Source organism: Rutilus rutilus, assembly GCF_951802725.1.
Source record: "Rutilus rutilus genome assembly, chromosome: 18".
NCBI lineage: Eukaryota > Metazoa > Chordata > Actinopteri > Cypriniformes > Leuciscidae > Rutilus > Rutilus rutilus.
The window spans coordinates 13,054,034-13,072,513 of NC_140231.1; the positions used below are offsets into that span (position 1 = coordinate 13,054,034).

The following is an 18,480-nucleotide window of genomic DNA, read 5'->3' on the forward strand; positions in this document are numbered from 1 at the left end:
AGGTAAAACATAAATAATAATTATTGTGACAGATGTGAAGGGGGAGGAGAATTTATAGCATCAATTTCAGATTTGAGAATAACCATGCTCTTCAAAGGAATATTTCACCCAAAAATTAAGATATGGTCATTGTTTAGACACCTTCGTGTCGTTCTAAACTCATATGACTTTCCTCTGTGGAGCACAAAATGAGAATTACTCCGAAGTTATAGTGCAACTGGTGGCTGGGGGCTGTAAATTTCCAAAAAAGACCATAAAACTGTTTAATAGAGGTTTTTTGAAGAGACACAATCACTTTAAATGATGATATTTAACTTTTAGGCTTTTATTTACATCATTTTATTTAAACGATGATTAATGCACATAAAGAACATTAAATATGGGAAACCAACACAATCTCATGGCAACTCGTAACTACCTTACATTTTGGTGAATTGGTGGCTAATACATTTGGATTTAATTTGTACATTTTCATACAACCATCTTTATATGCCCCAGTAAGTGATGGTTATGTTCTTAAAATAGTTACGTTTTCCCATGAGCTTTTCCATTTGTTTGCCCCATAGGGAATGATATTTACACTGTAAAAGTAAGTTATTTTCTGTGAATGTGTACCTATAGTGGCATTAAATAGTAAATAACTAGAAGAATAAAAGGTAAAATCATCAGTGCAGTAAAAGGTAAAATGATTTGCGCTACAAATGATCACAATAATAGCTAATATGACATTTTCTTTTAAAGTTGCAACATAGCACCAGCATTTTTTTAAAACCATTTTCACAAAACTTTAAAAAAAAATTTCAACACTTGAATATGGGTGTTTCATATATACTGTATTTATGAAACACCCATATTCACCCGAGTCATCCTAATCTACATTTCATTCCCTCTTCCCTCACCCTCTCTCTCTCATGCTCAGATCACCTGAATTCACCCAAGAAAATATATAGTTTAATGTGAATGATTATCACCGAGTATTAGACATGTTTAGTATCATTTGAAATGTCTCAGTGCGACTGGTACAAATGTCTCATTTCCAAATATCATGATCCGGGTTCCTTCTTTCTCTGTCTCCCTCTTGTGGCCACATCTCACACTTTTTCACTACACCATCACCCTGGTCTCATCAGTACCAGCTGTTCCCATTTATCCTTAATCTCCGCTCATTCATCTCACCTGTTTCCCCTTTCCCCCTGATGTTTTCTGCTATTTCTAACACTCTTTTTCTCTGCCTCTTTGTCAGTTTATTCCAATCTATCTAATGCTGAAGACGCTTCTCTTACCTCTCTTGTCAACGAGTCCTGTCCTGTCCTGTCCTGTCCTGTCCTGTCCTGTCCTGTCCTGTCCTGTCCTGTCCTGTCCTGTCCTGTCCTGTCCTGTGTGGTTCGTGAGGAAGCCTCTCCTCGAGTCAGTATTCTCATCCTTACTCTTGCTGGCTCACTGTACTCTGCCCTGCCAATTCAGACGCTGAGTTCCTGATCAAGACGCGGTATCCAGCCTACGGTACCTTCTCTCTCGGCGGACTTTGCCTCTCACTCCAGTCTCCACTCGGAGCTCTACTTCGCCTGACGCCTCGCTGCGCATCCTGAGTTCCAGTGATTTCTGCCACCAGCAGTTTATGTTGATTTCCACAAAGCGAGGTTTTCAGTTGACTGTTTCCTGAGAATCCTGAGAAGATTTACGTTCTTTATTGCTTCAGTGATTCGCTTCTCATTTCCATTAAAGACTGTATTATTGTCAATCTCGCTGTTTGGTCCTCTATCTCTCATTACAACAAATTTAGTTTTACTTAAGATAAGTGTACGTGGGACTGACACCACGGGGTTGGCCAATTCAAAGCCATTATAAGAGAAGTAAAGTTGGTCGACGAATGTCTATAATGGTGGCCAAAACCTCTACTGAGGTAAAACAATTAAATTAAATTCAGGTAGATGCAATTCCATGGGGCTATACCAAAGTATATTTGATTGTGTACGTGTGAATACGGCAAATCTCAGATATGTAGCCAATTAGGCTACCTCTGTTTAGTGACCGAAACTGGCGGATTGTGATCGTGAGACCAACGTTAAACAGAAAACGTGAGGACCTCTGAGCGACATAGTTTCCTAATCTAAAACGGGTAAAAAATAAAGTAAAGAGTAAATAGAATAATCAAACGTTAAAATGGCCACTTTGCCTTCATACAGTCTTTAAAAAGACTAAACGAAACGAAAAGGCATTTGAAATCTAACAAAGAGAAACAGCGAATGTGCATCTCATCAGCCCTGAGTCAAAAAACCTTTTCATATTCAAATGTATTGACATGAGAACGAGCAGAGATTTGACCATGCGTTTAGCATGTGCTGGCGGTTCATTGAGTGTTAACGACAGAGTCCCGACATTGGCTTTCAGCCTGACCATTGTTGTGCATACAATGCACTGGCCAGTAGGCTACTGCTGCGACTACAGGGCCAAATCTAAAATAAATCGTCTTTTGAAAACACTTTAACAAATAAAACAACAATATAATTAAATGTATATTCTTAAATATAATATAATTGTATTATAACTCGAATTATAATATACATAAATATTATAATCACCAAGCAGGGCATTAATTGGAGAAGTGTGACATTAATCCTTAAAATTCAATTTCATTGGTGTGCTACCCAGTGCCAAAGGGGGAGGGGTGTGCTTTTATTTTTTGCATTTAAAGGAGTCATAACCTAGTATTACATTGGATACCTACTGCTGTATTATAGTCTTTCAGGCCCTTCTAAAAAAGAAAAGTGGAAAAAAAATAAACACAGACCTACTTTTACCCTTATTTCTGAAGGCATTATTGTCTCGCGAGATCAATGCGATGTTTTGGCTGTCGTGGACGCTCTATATGGCTCTGCACGCCAGCTGAAAGGGTTGTTGGGACAGCGTCATTAAAAATGAATTTCATCCACTGGTCCCTGATAGTTTCGTCCGATCCGACACATTTACATGTTTTTTATGGCAATCAACCACAGAGCAAGTCCGGTGTGCACTCGGTTTCTCCATCTTTCTCGACTGAACTGACTATGAGGGGAAGGGCAGGCTTGCTTCCTGCTGCGGTGTCCATATATGGTATATCCTACTACCTCATGACGTCAAGAGGGAGCTGAAATCAAAATCTCGTATTTGAGTGCGCGTGCACGCGCGGTGGTTTATTTACCCTGAGGTAAACAAACGCTTCACTTTTAAATATCGGCTTCCCGGCCCGTGTATAATCGTTAGTCGATCATAACATACATTGATTCTCGTGGAAAAGTGAAAATTGCAGGTTATGACTCCTTTAAAAAACACGGCTAGGAGTGTGGCACAGGTGGCACAAACCAAATCATCATTGACTGGGTGCACCAACTAAAATTTAATCTGATCAGAGAAGTAAATTTACAAGGAGGTTGTGAAATGATAAACATCAGACAGAAGTACCACAGCCTTTTGCAAGTCACAAGAGATCTGCACTAACTAAATGTGTGAATGACACCATAAAACAGCAAATGCTAAGCAGGCAACACCGAAACAGGTGAAATGATTTCTGCCCACAGATCTGGCTGTAATGAGCATAGATATATATATAAACACTAGATACCTCGTACGCGCTGTTGGCCAATGGAGGTCGACGTCCGCACACGGCGGCCATCTTGCGACAGGGTGCTCGCTCACTCGTTTAATGGTGCATGTACCTTTAAAATAACCATAACTTGCTCAATTTTCTACCGATTTTCAAACGGTTTGGTTTGTTATAAACGTCAGAGATGTAGTTACGACACTGTATACATAAACTGCATACATATGAAAAATTATAACATGCATGTTCAAGCATTCGGAATTATAGCCATGTTAATAACGTTTGTAAGAAACCAAACCGTTTGTAAATCCGTCGCGATTTCATCGAGATATGAGGATTTGTGTACGTGCTGATCATTCACCTTAATGCACACAGCACTGCCGTAAGATGGCCGAACGGTGATGCCGGAAGTGACTGCGCCATAAGACATCTAGCGTTTATATATGATATCTATGGTAATGAGAGCAACTTGAAGTAAAGCCATGAGCTCATGACCCTACGAGTGATAAAACTCTGATTAATCCAGAAAATTTCCCCAGCAGAACTGGGGTCTCTAATGCTCATATGACACAGCAGACTGTGAAGGCTGAACTGCAAGAGCAGCTAGGTGTCACACACTGCACTGAAACAACAGCAATAATTCAGACCTGGTCAATGAAACTCGGTTTCATGTGACAACTGGAATTAAAATTGCAATGGACATGATAATGGAACAAGTAAAATAATTCCACATGTCTGAATTTGATGTTGTTGAAAATATCAGAATGAACTGTGGTTCTCTCTGCATTTGTTTCTGTCTCAGGTTTACTTCTGCAAATTCCTCGGAGGATGCCAGGATGGGCTGGACCCCCACCTGGATCAAAGCCAGGACAGCGGAATTGTTAGAACATAACCTGAGACTCAGGAGATGGGTGAAAAGACACTTCAAGAGGCCATTCACATCTCACAATAGTACATCACTGCATAAATATGGCCTCCCAGTATAGAACTGGAACTAAATTTGCAACACAATTGTTATAGATTATATTCCACCCATCTCCTAGACATGAACACTGAACACACACCATCACTACACCCTCACAGCATCATCACCTGGAATAGATCAAGTCTATCCAGGCTGAACACTACACACCATAAGAAGATAAAGATGACATAGAGTCCAAAAGTGTCACTTCACTAAAGATCTATTGTCCATCGTCACACTAACAGATCCAGATAGCTTCACACACATAGGATGGTAAAGCCGATCCCATGATGACAGTCTAACAGAGACACACATAGCATACGCTATTCACAACACACTGCCAACTCATGGGAAAACACTGTAATATACATATGAATGGCTACAGTCACAAGTCAATGATGCAAATTATAAAACAGAGACAGACCTGCTATTAAATTTCAAAATGTTTAAACTTTCTGATTGTTAGGGTGGTTGGAAAATCAGAGGGCCCCTGATTTCTCAACATACCACTAATAACAGAAACATCATAAAAACCGGACAGATCTGAAGTGTGAGCGCTTCAATCAGTTACAAAATTTGCAATTTAACCCTGTAATCGACTGTGACTTAGCCAGCGCACACACAAACACACTCACTCTCACACACATACTCTCACACACAAAACACACACAAACACACTCACTCTCACACACACACACACACACACACACACACACACACAGTAGGGACTCTCCATAGACGTAATGGTTTTTATACTGTACAAACTGTATATTCTGTCCCCTTACACTAACCCTACCCCTAAACCTACCCATCACAGGAAACATTCTGCATTTTTACTTTCTCAAAACAACTCATCCTGTGTGATTTATAAGCCTTTTGAAAAGTGGGGACCGCTGGCTGGTCCCCACAATGTAGGTGATCTCAGGTTTTACTATTCTTATGGGGACATTTGTACACAATGTAATATAAACAAGGGCACACATACACACACACACACACACACACACACACACACACACACACACACACACACACACACACACACACTCTCTCTCTCTCTCTCACACACACACACACACACAAAACTGTTGCAATGAATGAACAATCTCCATTCTTGTATGACTAAGCATGTTCCAAGTCACTTCTTAGATCTGCATAGGTGGCTTGCATTGGAAGACTGCTGAACAAACAAAGTGATTATATATATATATATATACACACATGCATTTCCTCCTAATTGTGATTGAATATTATTATTACTGTTATTACAAGATTTATTGATGCGTACCATTGATTTGATTATTTAGATTACACCAACCTCTTGCTGCATTTCCTTTGAGTAATTCAGACCAAGAATATTTAAATTCCACTACCATTTAACATCATCATAGTAGTAGAATTTGATATTTAAAATGGGACCACCCTACCATACATGACCTGAGAAACACTTGAGACCAGATGTACCATTTGCACTTGTTGACATGAACATGATATTTTATATTGAACATGACATGATTTTGTTTTGTTGCATTATGTGTTCCTATGCATTTCCTTACGGCTTTAAGTTCATAAGTGCTCAATCGTGAAGTGGACATTTAAGATGCTTTTCAGGTGTCTCAGACAAAGCAGTGTGAACAAAGGAGAACCCCTTCATCCATTGAGGTCTGCCCGGACAACCGCACCGCTGGAGGTGACAGGATTGGTCAAGAGGGGTCAGATTATCATCATGGGGAAGGTGCTAGAGAAGCAGAAGTTTCTCCATGAAGGAATGGCACATCAACTGAACAAGTCACAAAGGTCCAGATTGACTCTATGAAATCTACTCACATCACAGGAAGAAAACCTGAGCGCATTCATCCACCTGCTGAACTCAAGCTACATACACCTGGTGATATGAGGTGTTCTGCAGGTGAACACAGCCCTCTGCAAGCTTCTACAGATGCTAACAATGAAAAGACAATTTTTGGGTTACATCTCAAGGATTACAACAAACATTTATCAGTGACTCCATAGGGACTCATTTGAATTTGACCCACGGAGTCAAGGAGGGAAAACTGTAAGAATTGAGAAATAAGAAAATGCCGGACAGTCTGGTTGAAGAGCGACCAGACCCTGAGAGGACAAAGGACCTCTCTGGAAATTAACATTTGAACTCCCCCTTGTGCACTATCGAGACGAAAGTCTCACCTCCGAGTCATCCTAATCTACATTTCATTCCCTCTTCCCTCACCCTCTCTCTCTCATACTCAGATCACCTGAATTCACCCAAGAAAATATGTAGTTTAATGTGAATGATTATCACAGAGTATTAGACATGTTTAGTATCATTTGAAATGTCTCAGTGCGACTGGTACAAATGTCTCATTTCCAAATAAGTAAAACAAAAGGTAATAAGGTTTTAAGAGTTTAGGGATAACTGGCACACAAAAGGTGGTCTCTAGACAAATGGTCTCCTAACACCCAAAAGGTGTCAACTCTGAATGTAAATTCCCATTGTTAGCAGATGTTTCCATGTGAAAGAAGTTTCTGTCTATATAGGGAAATGCAACGAGAAGATTGGGGCCTTTCTATATTTTAGATTAGCCCGTGAGGCTGAGAGCAAGACTCTCAGCTTCATGTATAATGTTGGGTTCACATGTCTTCTCTTTATACCAGAACATTTGATGTTTTGTATCGATTATCTTTGAATTGATTATGAAATTGGCATGCTACATTTACCTGACTTAATAAATTGTTACATTTGATTATTCTAACTGACTTTGACATTATTTTCATTAAAGAGTTAAAAGGAATAGTCAAACATTCGCTCACATTTAATGATGCACAGATATCATTAAAACCTTTTCATTTATGGAGTCAGATTAAATAACGAGAGAATACATATTCAAATGTACTGCATTTAAGACAGAAAAGACAGTAACACGTAGAGAGCTTCCGCGCTGGTCGGATGCCGGACTTTGGGCCGATCGAGCGCGATTTTACAATTGGTTCAATCGGTGCAAAAAAGCATCCACCCTTTCTGTTACCGGTAAAGCAAATTTAGATGTTGGAATCATCTGAATCATCAAAATCAACAAAATCATGGGTTTTTTGGTTCATTGTTCATCGTTGATTACTCAGTATATCATGGGACAATTAAATGTAGAATAACTGTCTAGCCAGAATATCTTCAGAGTTTTTAAAACTACAACCTTGGCTAAAAAATACTGCTGACACATTATTAATTTCAAATGTTAAATGTAAGGCCTGTAAAGAGAAATCAAAGGTTAACTAGTTTGGCCTATTATACCCCTTTTCACAAGATGTAATATAAATATATGGTGTCCCCAGAATTTCAGCTCAAAATACCCCCCAGATCATTTATTATAGCTTGTCAAATTTGCCTCTTTTTGGGTTTGGGCAAAAACAGCCGTTTTTTGTATGTCCCTTTAAATGCAAATGAGCTGCTGCTCCCCGCCCCTGTTCAGAAGAGGGTCGATCCTTTCCACGAGCTTCGGATACTTCAGCAATAACAAAACAAGCGAATCTCACTCATCTTAAGTCTAAAAAATAACCAGAAGCGGAGTGCAGCCTGATGGAGAGACTCAGGAAGAGGTTGCTTTTGGACTGAACCTGGACGTTTCTGAATGGTTAGTGGACACATTTATGTAGTTGTTGTTGTTGTGGAGTTACATTGATTCATCTCATGACTTGCATGAACCATAATGTTTAACTTTTACACAATGTTAGTTCCATGAGGTCTTAATAAAACAGCTGTGACATTTTTTGGTCAAATAGTGTTCTGTGCTCGTCTGTGCAGCGAGACAGAACAGTTTGCTGGAAATTTTGCCATTGCATTAGAACTGGTAACACTGTTGTAAACCAAATGGCAGCGCTGTGGGTGGAAACGTGCAGATGAACCCTTTCATGCATGAATTATGATAACTTCAGTCAGGATTTTTTTCCTATGTGTTTTTATTGCTCTTAGGGCATGTAAAACAAGATTTGATAAAAAAAAAAAAAAAAAGTATTACAAATTTTTCAGAGATTTTCAGATGTCCACTTGAGTGGACAGCATGCGTTTATGGTTTAAACTGAAGAGATACTGTATTAAATATAATATAATAATCAAACAGATATAGTGTGTGTATTTAACAAACCAATCAATAAAATTATATAAAATCATGTGAAAACTATAAAATCTATACAAAAAATGTGAAATATTGCAAAGGCAATTTAACTTCATACAAGTTGAACTTGGCGTATCTTTGATATCAGAACATGAGGACGTGATTCCATCAGAATTTTCTACAGCCTGTCAAGGTACAACTGTGGAAACCACTCAGATGCTCCCTCCAGTGTACCAGAGTACGTCAGTTTACCCTTATTAGCTGATAATTCTGATTATGTTCAAGATGGACACATTTCTAGCATAGCCCTCCTCTGAGAAAACCTAGAGATCAGGGCCCGTATCCCTAAAGATTCTGAGAATCCTCTCAGAGAGCTCCTAACTTAACCTACAAATTCCTTGCCAGGGCCCGTATCCCTAAAGAATTTTTGTGCAAAAAGTGGCTCCTAGCGGCCAAATTCTAAGAAAATTCTCAGAGTCATGACGTTTTCTTAGAATTTCCCCTAAAAGTGACACGAAAATCCCAGTTAATATAAAAGCTATTCCTCAAGATTCCTAGCGCTTAAAAGGGCTCCTAAGGCGAGATCTGCTAAGACCTAGGGAGTTCCCCTAAGCAGCTGCACATTCCTTTTTTTCTCCATTTTCTGTGTTTGTAGGATATTTGTTAACAAGCCTTCATAAATAGACCAGCCAGCAATCACAGACATTGATAAAAGCTGAGCCGTGTTACCCCCGTTAAGACCACACTGAGTTGTAACGTTGCAATTTCTACTTCATTAAGGACAGCCCCTTGAGATAGGCCATCTTGTTTTCAATGGGGTCCATATGGGAGTGAAAGTACAAAATATGCCAGCTAGGATATTAATATGAGCAAATAAGACACGAATCATTATTTGAACAGGGTGTAATGAGCTTAAGTTTTCACATATTTTAGATTCTAATGTTAGGCTATAACCCCTACAGCTTACTATTCATTTTCCAGATATTTTCTTGAATGTGAAATATTATTTACAATTACAGTCTGCATAAGATTAGAGTGTATAATTATGTTTATTGATGTGAGGGTACATCCTTTGCTCATTATCACCAAAAGTTCATTTTCATCAAACTTGTAGGATCAACCAATCACGGCTTTTGAAATGATGACTCATACCTAGCAACGGGGTCAACCACACCTCCTCACTAAGATAGGATTTTCCATCCATTCCTTGCTCAGAGTTCACTGAAAATGTTCTGGAATCACTTCTAAGCTAAAACTCCTGGCAAGGAATTTTTAGGTTAAGTTAGGAGCTCTCTGAGAGGATTCTCAGAATCTTTAGGGATACGGGCCCAGGGCCCGTATTCATAAAGAATCTTAATGCAAAGAGTAGCTCCTAGTGACAAAATTCTAAAAAAATTCTTAGAAATGTGGGCGTTTACTCTTAAAATGAAAGAAAACCTCCTAGTAAAGAAAAAAGTAATTCAGAAAGCATCTTAACCCTTAAAAGAGGTCTTAAGGTCAAAATTGTTAGGAGCACGGACGAGGACTTTTAAGAGGCTTAAGAGTTTCTTTAGCAGAGGAGAAAATGGCAGAAAGACGAAGAGGGAGAAGAAATGTGTTGCAGACAATGGATGACAGTGAGTTAATAAGACGCTATAGATTAGATCGTGCAGGGATCATGTTTGTGACTGATCTTTTTAGAGACACGCTAATATCTCCGACACAGCGCAGAAATGCCATAGCACCTGAAATGAAAGTAATCACTACATTACGATATTTGGCAACTGGGAAAATTCCACGTTTGATACATTAAAACCAACATTCAAACCACCGCTTAAATAGACATGCCAGCAATCAGTGTAACTGGAAAGAGTGGAACAATTTTTATCATTCTAAGCAATCAAATACCTTATAGGAAATCAACAGCATGGTAAATAAAAAAAGGATTTATATACACATATATAATGTGTGTGTGTGTGTGTGTGTGTGAGAGAACGATCAAATAGGAAAAATTACGCATGTAAGTTCAAAGTGGAGGCTTAGAATAGACCCTATACTTAAAATCACTTTTTTTTTTTCTTCTTGGACAACCAACCAATCACAGTCTTCAAAAGATTGTGTCATACATAGCAACGGGGTCAACCCCGCCTCCTCACTAAGATAAAAGTTTTTGTATTTTCCTTACTCAGAGTTGCTCTCAGATCGGTCCCGAATCGCTCTTAAGCTAAGACTCCTACATAAAAGTTTTTAAGCTAAATTAAGAGTTTTCTGAGAGGATTCTTAGAATCTTTATGAATACGGGCCCAGGAGTTTTAGCTTAGAAGTGATTCCAGAACATTTTCAGTGAACTCTGAGCAAGGAATGGATGGAAAATCCTATCTTAGTGAGGAGGTGTGGTTGACCCCGTTGCTAGGTATGAGTCATCATTTCAAAAGCCGTGATTGGTTGATCCTACAAGTTTGATGAAAATGAACTTTTGGTGATAATGAGCAAAGGATGTACCCTCAAATCAATAAATATAATTATACACTCTAATCTTATGCAGACTGTAATTGTAAATAATATTTCACATTCAAGAAAATATCTGGAAAATGAATAGTAAGCTGTAGGGGTTATAGCCTAACATTAGAATCTAAAGGCCCGGTTTCACAGACAGGGCTTAGACTAAGCCAGGATTAGACCATAGATCAATTAGGACATTTAAGTAATTTTTATAAACATGCTTAGAAAAAAACATTACCGATGTGCATCTTAAAACTAAAAAGGCACTGATATATTTTTAAGATCAGTCAGTGCAAGTTTATTTCAGTGGAAACAGCTCAGACTTACATTTTAGTCTAGGACTAGTCTTAAGCCCTGTCTGTGAAACCAGGGGAAAATATGTGAAAACTTAAGCTCATTACACCCTGTTCAAATAATGATTCGTGTCTTATTTGCTCATATTAATATCCTAGCTGGCATATTTTGTACTTTCACTCCCATATGGACCCCATTGAAAACAAGATGGCCTATCTCAAGGGGCTGTCCTTAATTGTCCTTAAAGAAATTGCAACGTTACAACTCAGTGTGGTCTTAACGAGGGTAACACGGCTCAGCTTTTATCAATGTCTGTGATTGCTGGCTGGTCTATTTATGAAGGCTTGTTAACAAATATCCTACAAACACAGAAAATGGAGAAAAAAAGGAATCGCAAGCCGAACTGGACTGAGGAGCAAGGTTTGTTGCTGGCCCAGTTGGTGAACGAACATAAAGGTATGTTACGAGGAAAATTTGGCACTCCTAAGCCACTAAAAGTCCTCTTCCCTGCTCTTAGCAGATCTCGCCTTAGGAGCCCTTTTAAGCGCTAGGAATCTTGAGGAATAGCTTTTATATTAACTTGGATTTTCGTGTCACTTTTAGGGGAAATTCTAAGAAACCATCATGACTCTGAGAATTTTCTTAGAATTTGGCCGCTAGGAGCCACTTTTTGCACAAAAATTCTTTAGGGATACGGGCCCTGGTGTTTTCAATCTCATCTGAAATGAGCATTACAAGTAACATACATAACGCAATCAGGTTACTTTTTTGATGTTACGAGTAAAGTAATGCGTTACAAGTAATGTGCATTATGTAATCATATTTTAAATGTTACGAGTAATGTATTACAAGTAACATGTTACATAATCAGATTACTTTTTGATCTAACAAGTAATTAATTACAAGTAATGTGCATTACGTAATCAGATTACTTTGTGATGTTACGAGTAAAGAAACGCATTACAAGTAACGTGCATTACGAAATCAGATTACTTTTTGATCTAACAAGTAAAGTAATGCATTACAAGCAACATGCATCACATAATCAGATTACTTTTTGATCTAACAAGTAAAGTAATTAATTACAAGTTATGTGCATTACGTAATCAATTACTTTTTGATGTTACAAGTAAAAAAATGCATTACAAGTAATGTGCATTACGAAATCAGATTACTTTTTGATCTAACAAGTAGGCTAATGCATTTCAAGTAACGTGCATTACGAAATCAGATTACTTTTTGATCTAACAAGTAATGCATTACAAGTCACATACATTATGTAATCACATTACTTTTTTGATGTAAATGAAAATTACATTCTAATAATACAAATACATTTATTTACAGTCAAAAAAAGTTACTGCAGATTAAGTATTTTCAAAAACAACATTCACAGTATAAGTATGAATTGTAGCTGGAATATAGCCATTGATGCATGAGGTCCACTATAGTGGACAGATGATTAATCAGAATTGTCTCCCAATCTAAAATCAAAACTTGGAAAATTGAACTGTGATATGACTCATTAGATATTGCTTGATGCTGCAATATTTTTTTACCTACAAGAGTGTAAGCCCGTCTATTGGTCCAATGGGGGTTTCCAATAATGCGGGGAAGGTTTCTCTGCGTATTACTTGTCTTTCCTTTTCGCAACACAACAAGGTTAAATGCAATATATTTTCATAATAATATTTTCATAATTATTTCATAAATGAAAAATGTCTGTGCATCATTAAATGTGAACGAATATTTTATTATTCTTTTAAACTCTGATTATATTTTACCCGCTAAGATCAGGAAACTATATCGCTTCGAGTTCCTCGCAAGGCCTCCGGCACAATTTCGTCAGTTCCGATTATCAAAACAGAGGTAATTGGCTAAATATCTGGGATTTGCCGTATTCACACGTACACAATCGTAGATATACACTCACCTAAAGGATTATTAGGAACACCTGTTCAATTTCTCATTAATGCAATTATCTAATCAACCAATCACATGGCAGTTGCTTCAATGCATTTAGGGGTGTGGTCCTGGTCAAGACAATCTCCTGAACTCCAAACTGAATGTCAGAATGGGAAAGAAATGTGATTTAAGCAATTTTGAGCGTGGCATGGTTGTTGGTGCCAGACGGGCCGGTCTGAGTATTTCACAATCTGCTCAGTTACTGGGATTTTCACGCACAACCATTTCTAGGGTTTACAAAGAATGGTGTGAAAAGGGAAAAACATCCAGTATGCGGCAGTCCTGTGGGCGAAAATGCCTTGTTGATGCTAGAGGTCAGAGGAGAATGGGCCGACTGATTCAAGCTGATAGAAGAGCAACTTTGACTGAAATAACCACTCATTACAACCGAGGTATGCAGCAAAGCATTTGTGAAGCCACAACACGCACAACCTTGAGGCGGATGGGCTACAACAGCAGAAGACCCCACCGGGTACCACTCATCTCCACTACAAATAGGAAAAAGAGCAATTTGCACGAGCTCACCAAAATTGGACAGTTGAAGACTGGAAAAATGTTGCCTGGTCTGATGAGTCTCGATTTCTGTTGAGACATTTAGATGGTAGAGTCAGAATTTGGTGTAAACAGAATGAGAAAATGGATCCATCATGCCTTGTTACCACTGTGCAGGCTGGTGGTGGTGGTGTAATGGTGTGGGGGATGTTTTCTTGGCACACTTTAGGCCCCTTAGTGCCAATTGGGCATCGTTTAAATGCCACGGCCTACCTGAGCATTGTTTCTGACCATGTCCATCCCTTTATGACCACCATGTACCCATCCTCTGATGGCTACTTCCAGCAGGATAATGCACCATGTCACAAAGCTCGAATCATTTCAAATTGGTTTCTTGAACATGACAATGAGTTCACTGTACTAAAATGGCCCCCACAGTCACCAGATCTCAACCCAATAGAGCATCTTTGGGATGTGGTGGAACGGGAGCTTCGTGCCCTGGACGTGCATCCCACAAATCTCCATCAACTGCAAGATGCTATCCTATCAATATAGGCCAACATTTCTAAAGAATGCTTTCAGCACCTTGTTGAATCAATGCCACGTAGAATTAAGGCAGTTCTGAAGGCGAAAGGGGGTCAAACACAGTATTCGTATGGTGTTCCTAATAATCCTTTAGGTGAGTGTACATAGCCCCTTGAATGCCTCCTCAGGAACTTAATTCAATCGTTTTGCTTTAGTAGAGGTCTTGACCACCATTAAAAGACGTTAGTCGATCAACTTTACCTTTCTTAAAATGGCTTTGGTTTGGCCAAGCTCATGGAATTCCAGGTAATTAGACGCACCCAAATCTAGGTTGATCAAACAGCATTTGCTGATTCTAGACGGAAAATAACTCGTCTCCTCAGCCAAGCACACTTGAATTTGATACCAGGTATTAGTCGTCACTAATCTCTGACGCAAACTTGTGGAAATTTACGAATCCGATAATCTACTTGGGAAAAACAAATCTCAGAGTCGGTCAGAATAAAATCAAACGTTTACAATTTATTGACCAGGTCATGAAGCAATAATTCAAAATCCAATTCATAAGAATAAAAACATCAGTTAAGCATATCATAACAACAATTCAGAAATAGAGGAATTTGTAGAAATTATTACCTGGCAACAAAAATTACACACAGCAGTTGTGTGGGAAGTCAACCTACAGACTCTCCGAACTTTTCTGCCCCTTTTCCTTATATACCCAGATAATTCAATACTCTTACCAAATGGTGGTGTCTGTCATTATAATTAGATTTTGGTTCCCTATTGAGGGGTTCACACTGTGAGATCAGAATTTGTACTTGAATGGGTTCTTGTTTTACATACAGGAGGTATAGTCTGAATGGAGGATCTGGGGGAGGGAAAGCCTTTTAGAGATACATCACTTTTCTCATATTTTATAACTTCTTTTAGCTTTTCATTATGGTTGGGAGAATGAGACCATTTTACCAGGCGCACTGAGACACTTTAAACGATATCAAACATGCATAGTTACTTCTTGTACATACTTAACACTGCATAGGTTTTCAGTGTATTTTAGGTGAGGAGGAGGAGGGGGATGAAGGGGAGATAGTGTGTGTGAAGTGTGAGCTGCACTGTGTGCTGCGTCTCGGAAGTTCCTGTTACATATGCAGGAGATAGTTCAAGTGTTAATTCTCAGGAGGGCCCCTTTGTTTCATCGAGGGGTCGATCAGACATACTGGCACCAGCCTTACAAGAGTCTCATAGGATAGAAGGAATGGGTGGATATTCCGGAGCAACTTGGATGCACAAGATGCACAAGAGTCCACTGTAGAGGTTGATGTGCAACTTTGCCCAAAAAATCCATGCATTTGCAAAAAATGCTTTTTGGAGCGAAATCTGATCGGCTTATATTTTTTACATGCTTGCAGAGAAAGGCTTACCAAAACAAAGTTACTGGGTCACTTTTCACTTTTTCTGGGTTGGTAGATACACCGGGGACCCGATTATAGCACTTAAACATGTTACAAATGTTAGTTTTAAAATTCCCTCTACATACCAGAGGCCTTGATGTGGCCAGTTACAGGCAGCCAATGGAGGAGATGATTGAAGACCTGTTTGATGGTATTAGCTGGAAGTATAGCAAGTGTGTGGTCTTATATCAGTTCTAGTCTTGAGAACAGAATAAAAACGTCTGAAATACAAAAAATAACCACATTTTATTGCTGTTTAAAATGTTTAATTATTAAAAATGTCAAGACATTTCCATGACAAAATTGACGTGAAGCTTTCAAATTCCGATCTGCCGAGCTACTGCTTTTTATTCTGACTTTAGGAAGATCTTGAGGATGTTGACCATCGGAAAGGCTTCCATGTCAAATACCACCATTCCGTCTTGACCCTCAGGGTTCTCCTTACATTGGACAGAAATCTGAAAGATGCATGCAGGCATTTGTAGAGATTATCTAAAATCCTAAAATAATTCTGTCTCTATATGAATTATATACCTGAGATTGACTCAATAATTCATCAGTCACATCATCTTCCGTCAAGAGAGTGTATTTCTCCGAAGGTTTTTCTCGAACAAATTTGCAGCAAGTTGTACCCTTATGTAATGAAAAACATTATTATTATTTTAAAAGGAAAGCAAATATTACAATGTTTAACTCGAATCTTTGCGCTTTTTTAAAGCACTTGTTAGCACAGTGTTGGCACTCAATGCTAGTTTTGCCTTACCATTATGCTGACAATCTGAGCCAAGTTGTTGAATGAAGATGTTGTATAAAAACAATTAATTACTGAAATATTGTGATTAACAGTTTTTGGTGTTTTTTTTTTGGATTGTCTTTCAACAATCGTAATCACTGACCAACTGCATATAAATATTCTTCTTCCGGGTAATTACCCATGTGACTAAATCGTGACCTTTTGTGGATTCGCACATTCGTACATATCACCAATGAGTTCAAACCTTCATATACTTGTCAAAAGAATTTGATGATTTAATATGTTTCATCAGCTACTGTTCCAAACACATAAAAGCATCAACAGCAAAACTAGGCAAAGCAAGCAACGTTTATGTAATACCGTTTCATTCAAAATGGTATCGAAAGTGCTTTACATAAAAGAAATGAAAAATAATCATAAAAGGTAAATAAAATAAAAATAAAACAACGAACAGAAAAAGTTACAAGTGTCATTGGGCTTTATTTTACCTTCAGCGTCTGAACGTATTAAGTATTACATACGGCATGTAAATTAAATGAAACTATTAAAACATACTACTCATAAGTAACAAGTAGCAAATCCTTGTGATAATTATATTCCTGTTATTGTTAAGCTTTAAAAAAGGAGAATGAGAATCCATGGTGGGAATCTTTTTTTTTTTTAAATCACAATAATATAGAAGTTAACAGAGCTTAGTTTGGCAAGATTGAGCATTTTACCTTTAGGTACTTTATTCCTAGAAAACATCATGTCAATACTGTGGGATGTGCGGCTTTATCTGGGAATATGTCCCTGGCTTACTGTACATCTTTAAACAGATAAGGCACTGTACATCCCTTCAATTTATGTAAACAAATTAATAAACTAAGGCCTGTCTCAAGAATTTCAAACATTTCTTTTATTTTCAGTCTTACACTTGTTGCTGTTTTCTAAAAAAGCTTTTTTCACAGCATTAAATTGCTGTAAAATCATCTTATTAATACAAAATTTAAAACACTGATACTTCTCCGTATCAATGATTAATCAAATCTGCTATTAAATATACAATCATTTGTATGTTAATTTATTTAAAATAGCAAGAAGAAAAAAGAATTTACCTCCAAAAATTACAGAAGATGCTGTACATTAGTTGTCTTCTCTGAATTTGAAATAGTAGTCCATTGAGTTCATTTTATATCAAATCCACATGTTCCAGTGGTGAAATTAGATTTAAAATATATATATATTTGTGAAATATATACATACCCTGTAAAACAATCAAAATGAAGTCTACAGGACATTCTTCTACGATGACTTGAAATGATTTGAATGTAGGTCTCAAAATAAAAGCATGTTACTGCATACTGATTATCTTCTGTATAGCATCACGTTCATCATGAGAAGGCATGCAATCAAGATTGCTCAGATCTTACATATGAAGTGATGATTAATTACAGAAGAAGATAGCAATCACATATAGTTCAAAAACAGGAAAACCTCAACGATAAATGCAATCTTGCCAGTTCCACATAACCTAGAAAGTCAGCAGTCATCAGTTCTCAATTCTTGGTAAAGGAACCTGAACTACTTACAAGAACCCAATCTAGTACTAATCACTACAAAATATTAAAATAATATGTTTCCCGACAACACAATTGATAGCCTGGATGCCAGCTGAACTTAGCCCCGCCCACAAAATGTTTAGGTCGGGAAATTCTGTCTAGAATCTGAGTATGACGACGTCAGGCTACACAATTGATTTAATCATGGTAAAATGTACTAATTACATAATCCATACGTTATGACAACATATGTTTTGACATTGCTTTAACTAATTTTTTTATGTTATACAAGATTCAGCTAATATTTTTAAGTCAATTTAT

At 37.9% G+C, this 18,480-nt stretch overlaps 1 long non-coding RNA gene across 1 annotated transcript; it reads right to left on the reverse strand.

Moving 5' to 3' along the window:
• Window positions 1-16,122: 16,122 nt before the first annotated feature.
• Window positions 16,123-18,019, reverse strand: LOC311277436. Its single transcript, XR_014625257.1, has 3 exons — window positions 17,716-18,019; window positions 16,399-16,497; window positions 16,123-16,322 (listed from the first exon to the last, which is right to left on the reverse strand). It is a non-coding gene; the product is annotated as an uncharacterized lncRNA (long non-coding RNA).
• Window positions 18,020-18,480: the final 461 nt, after the last annotated feature.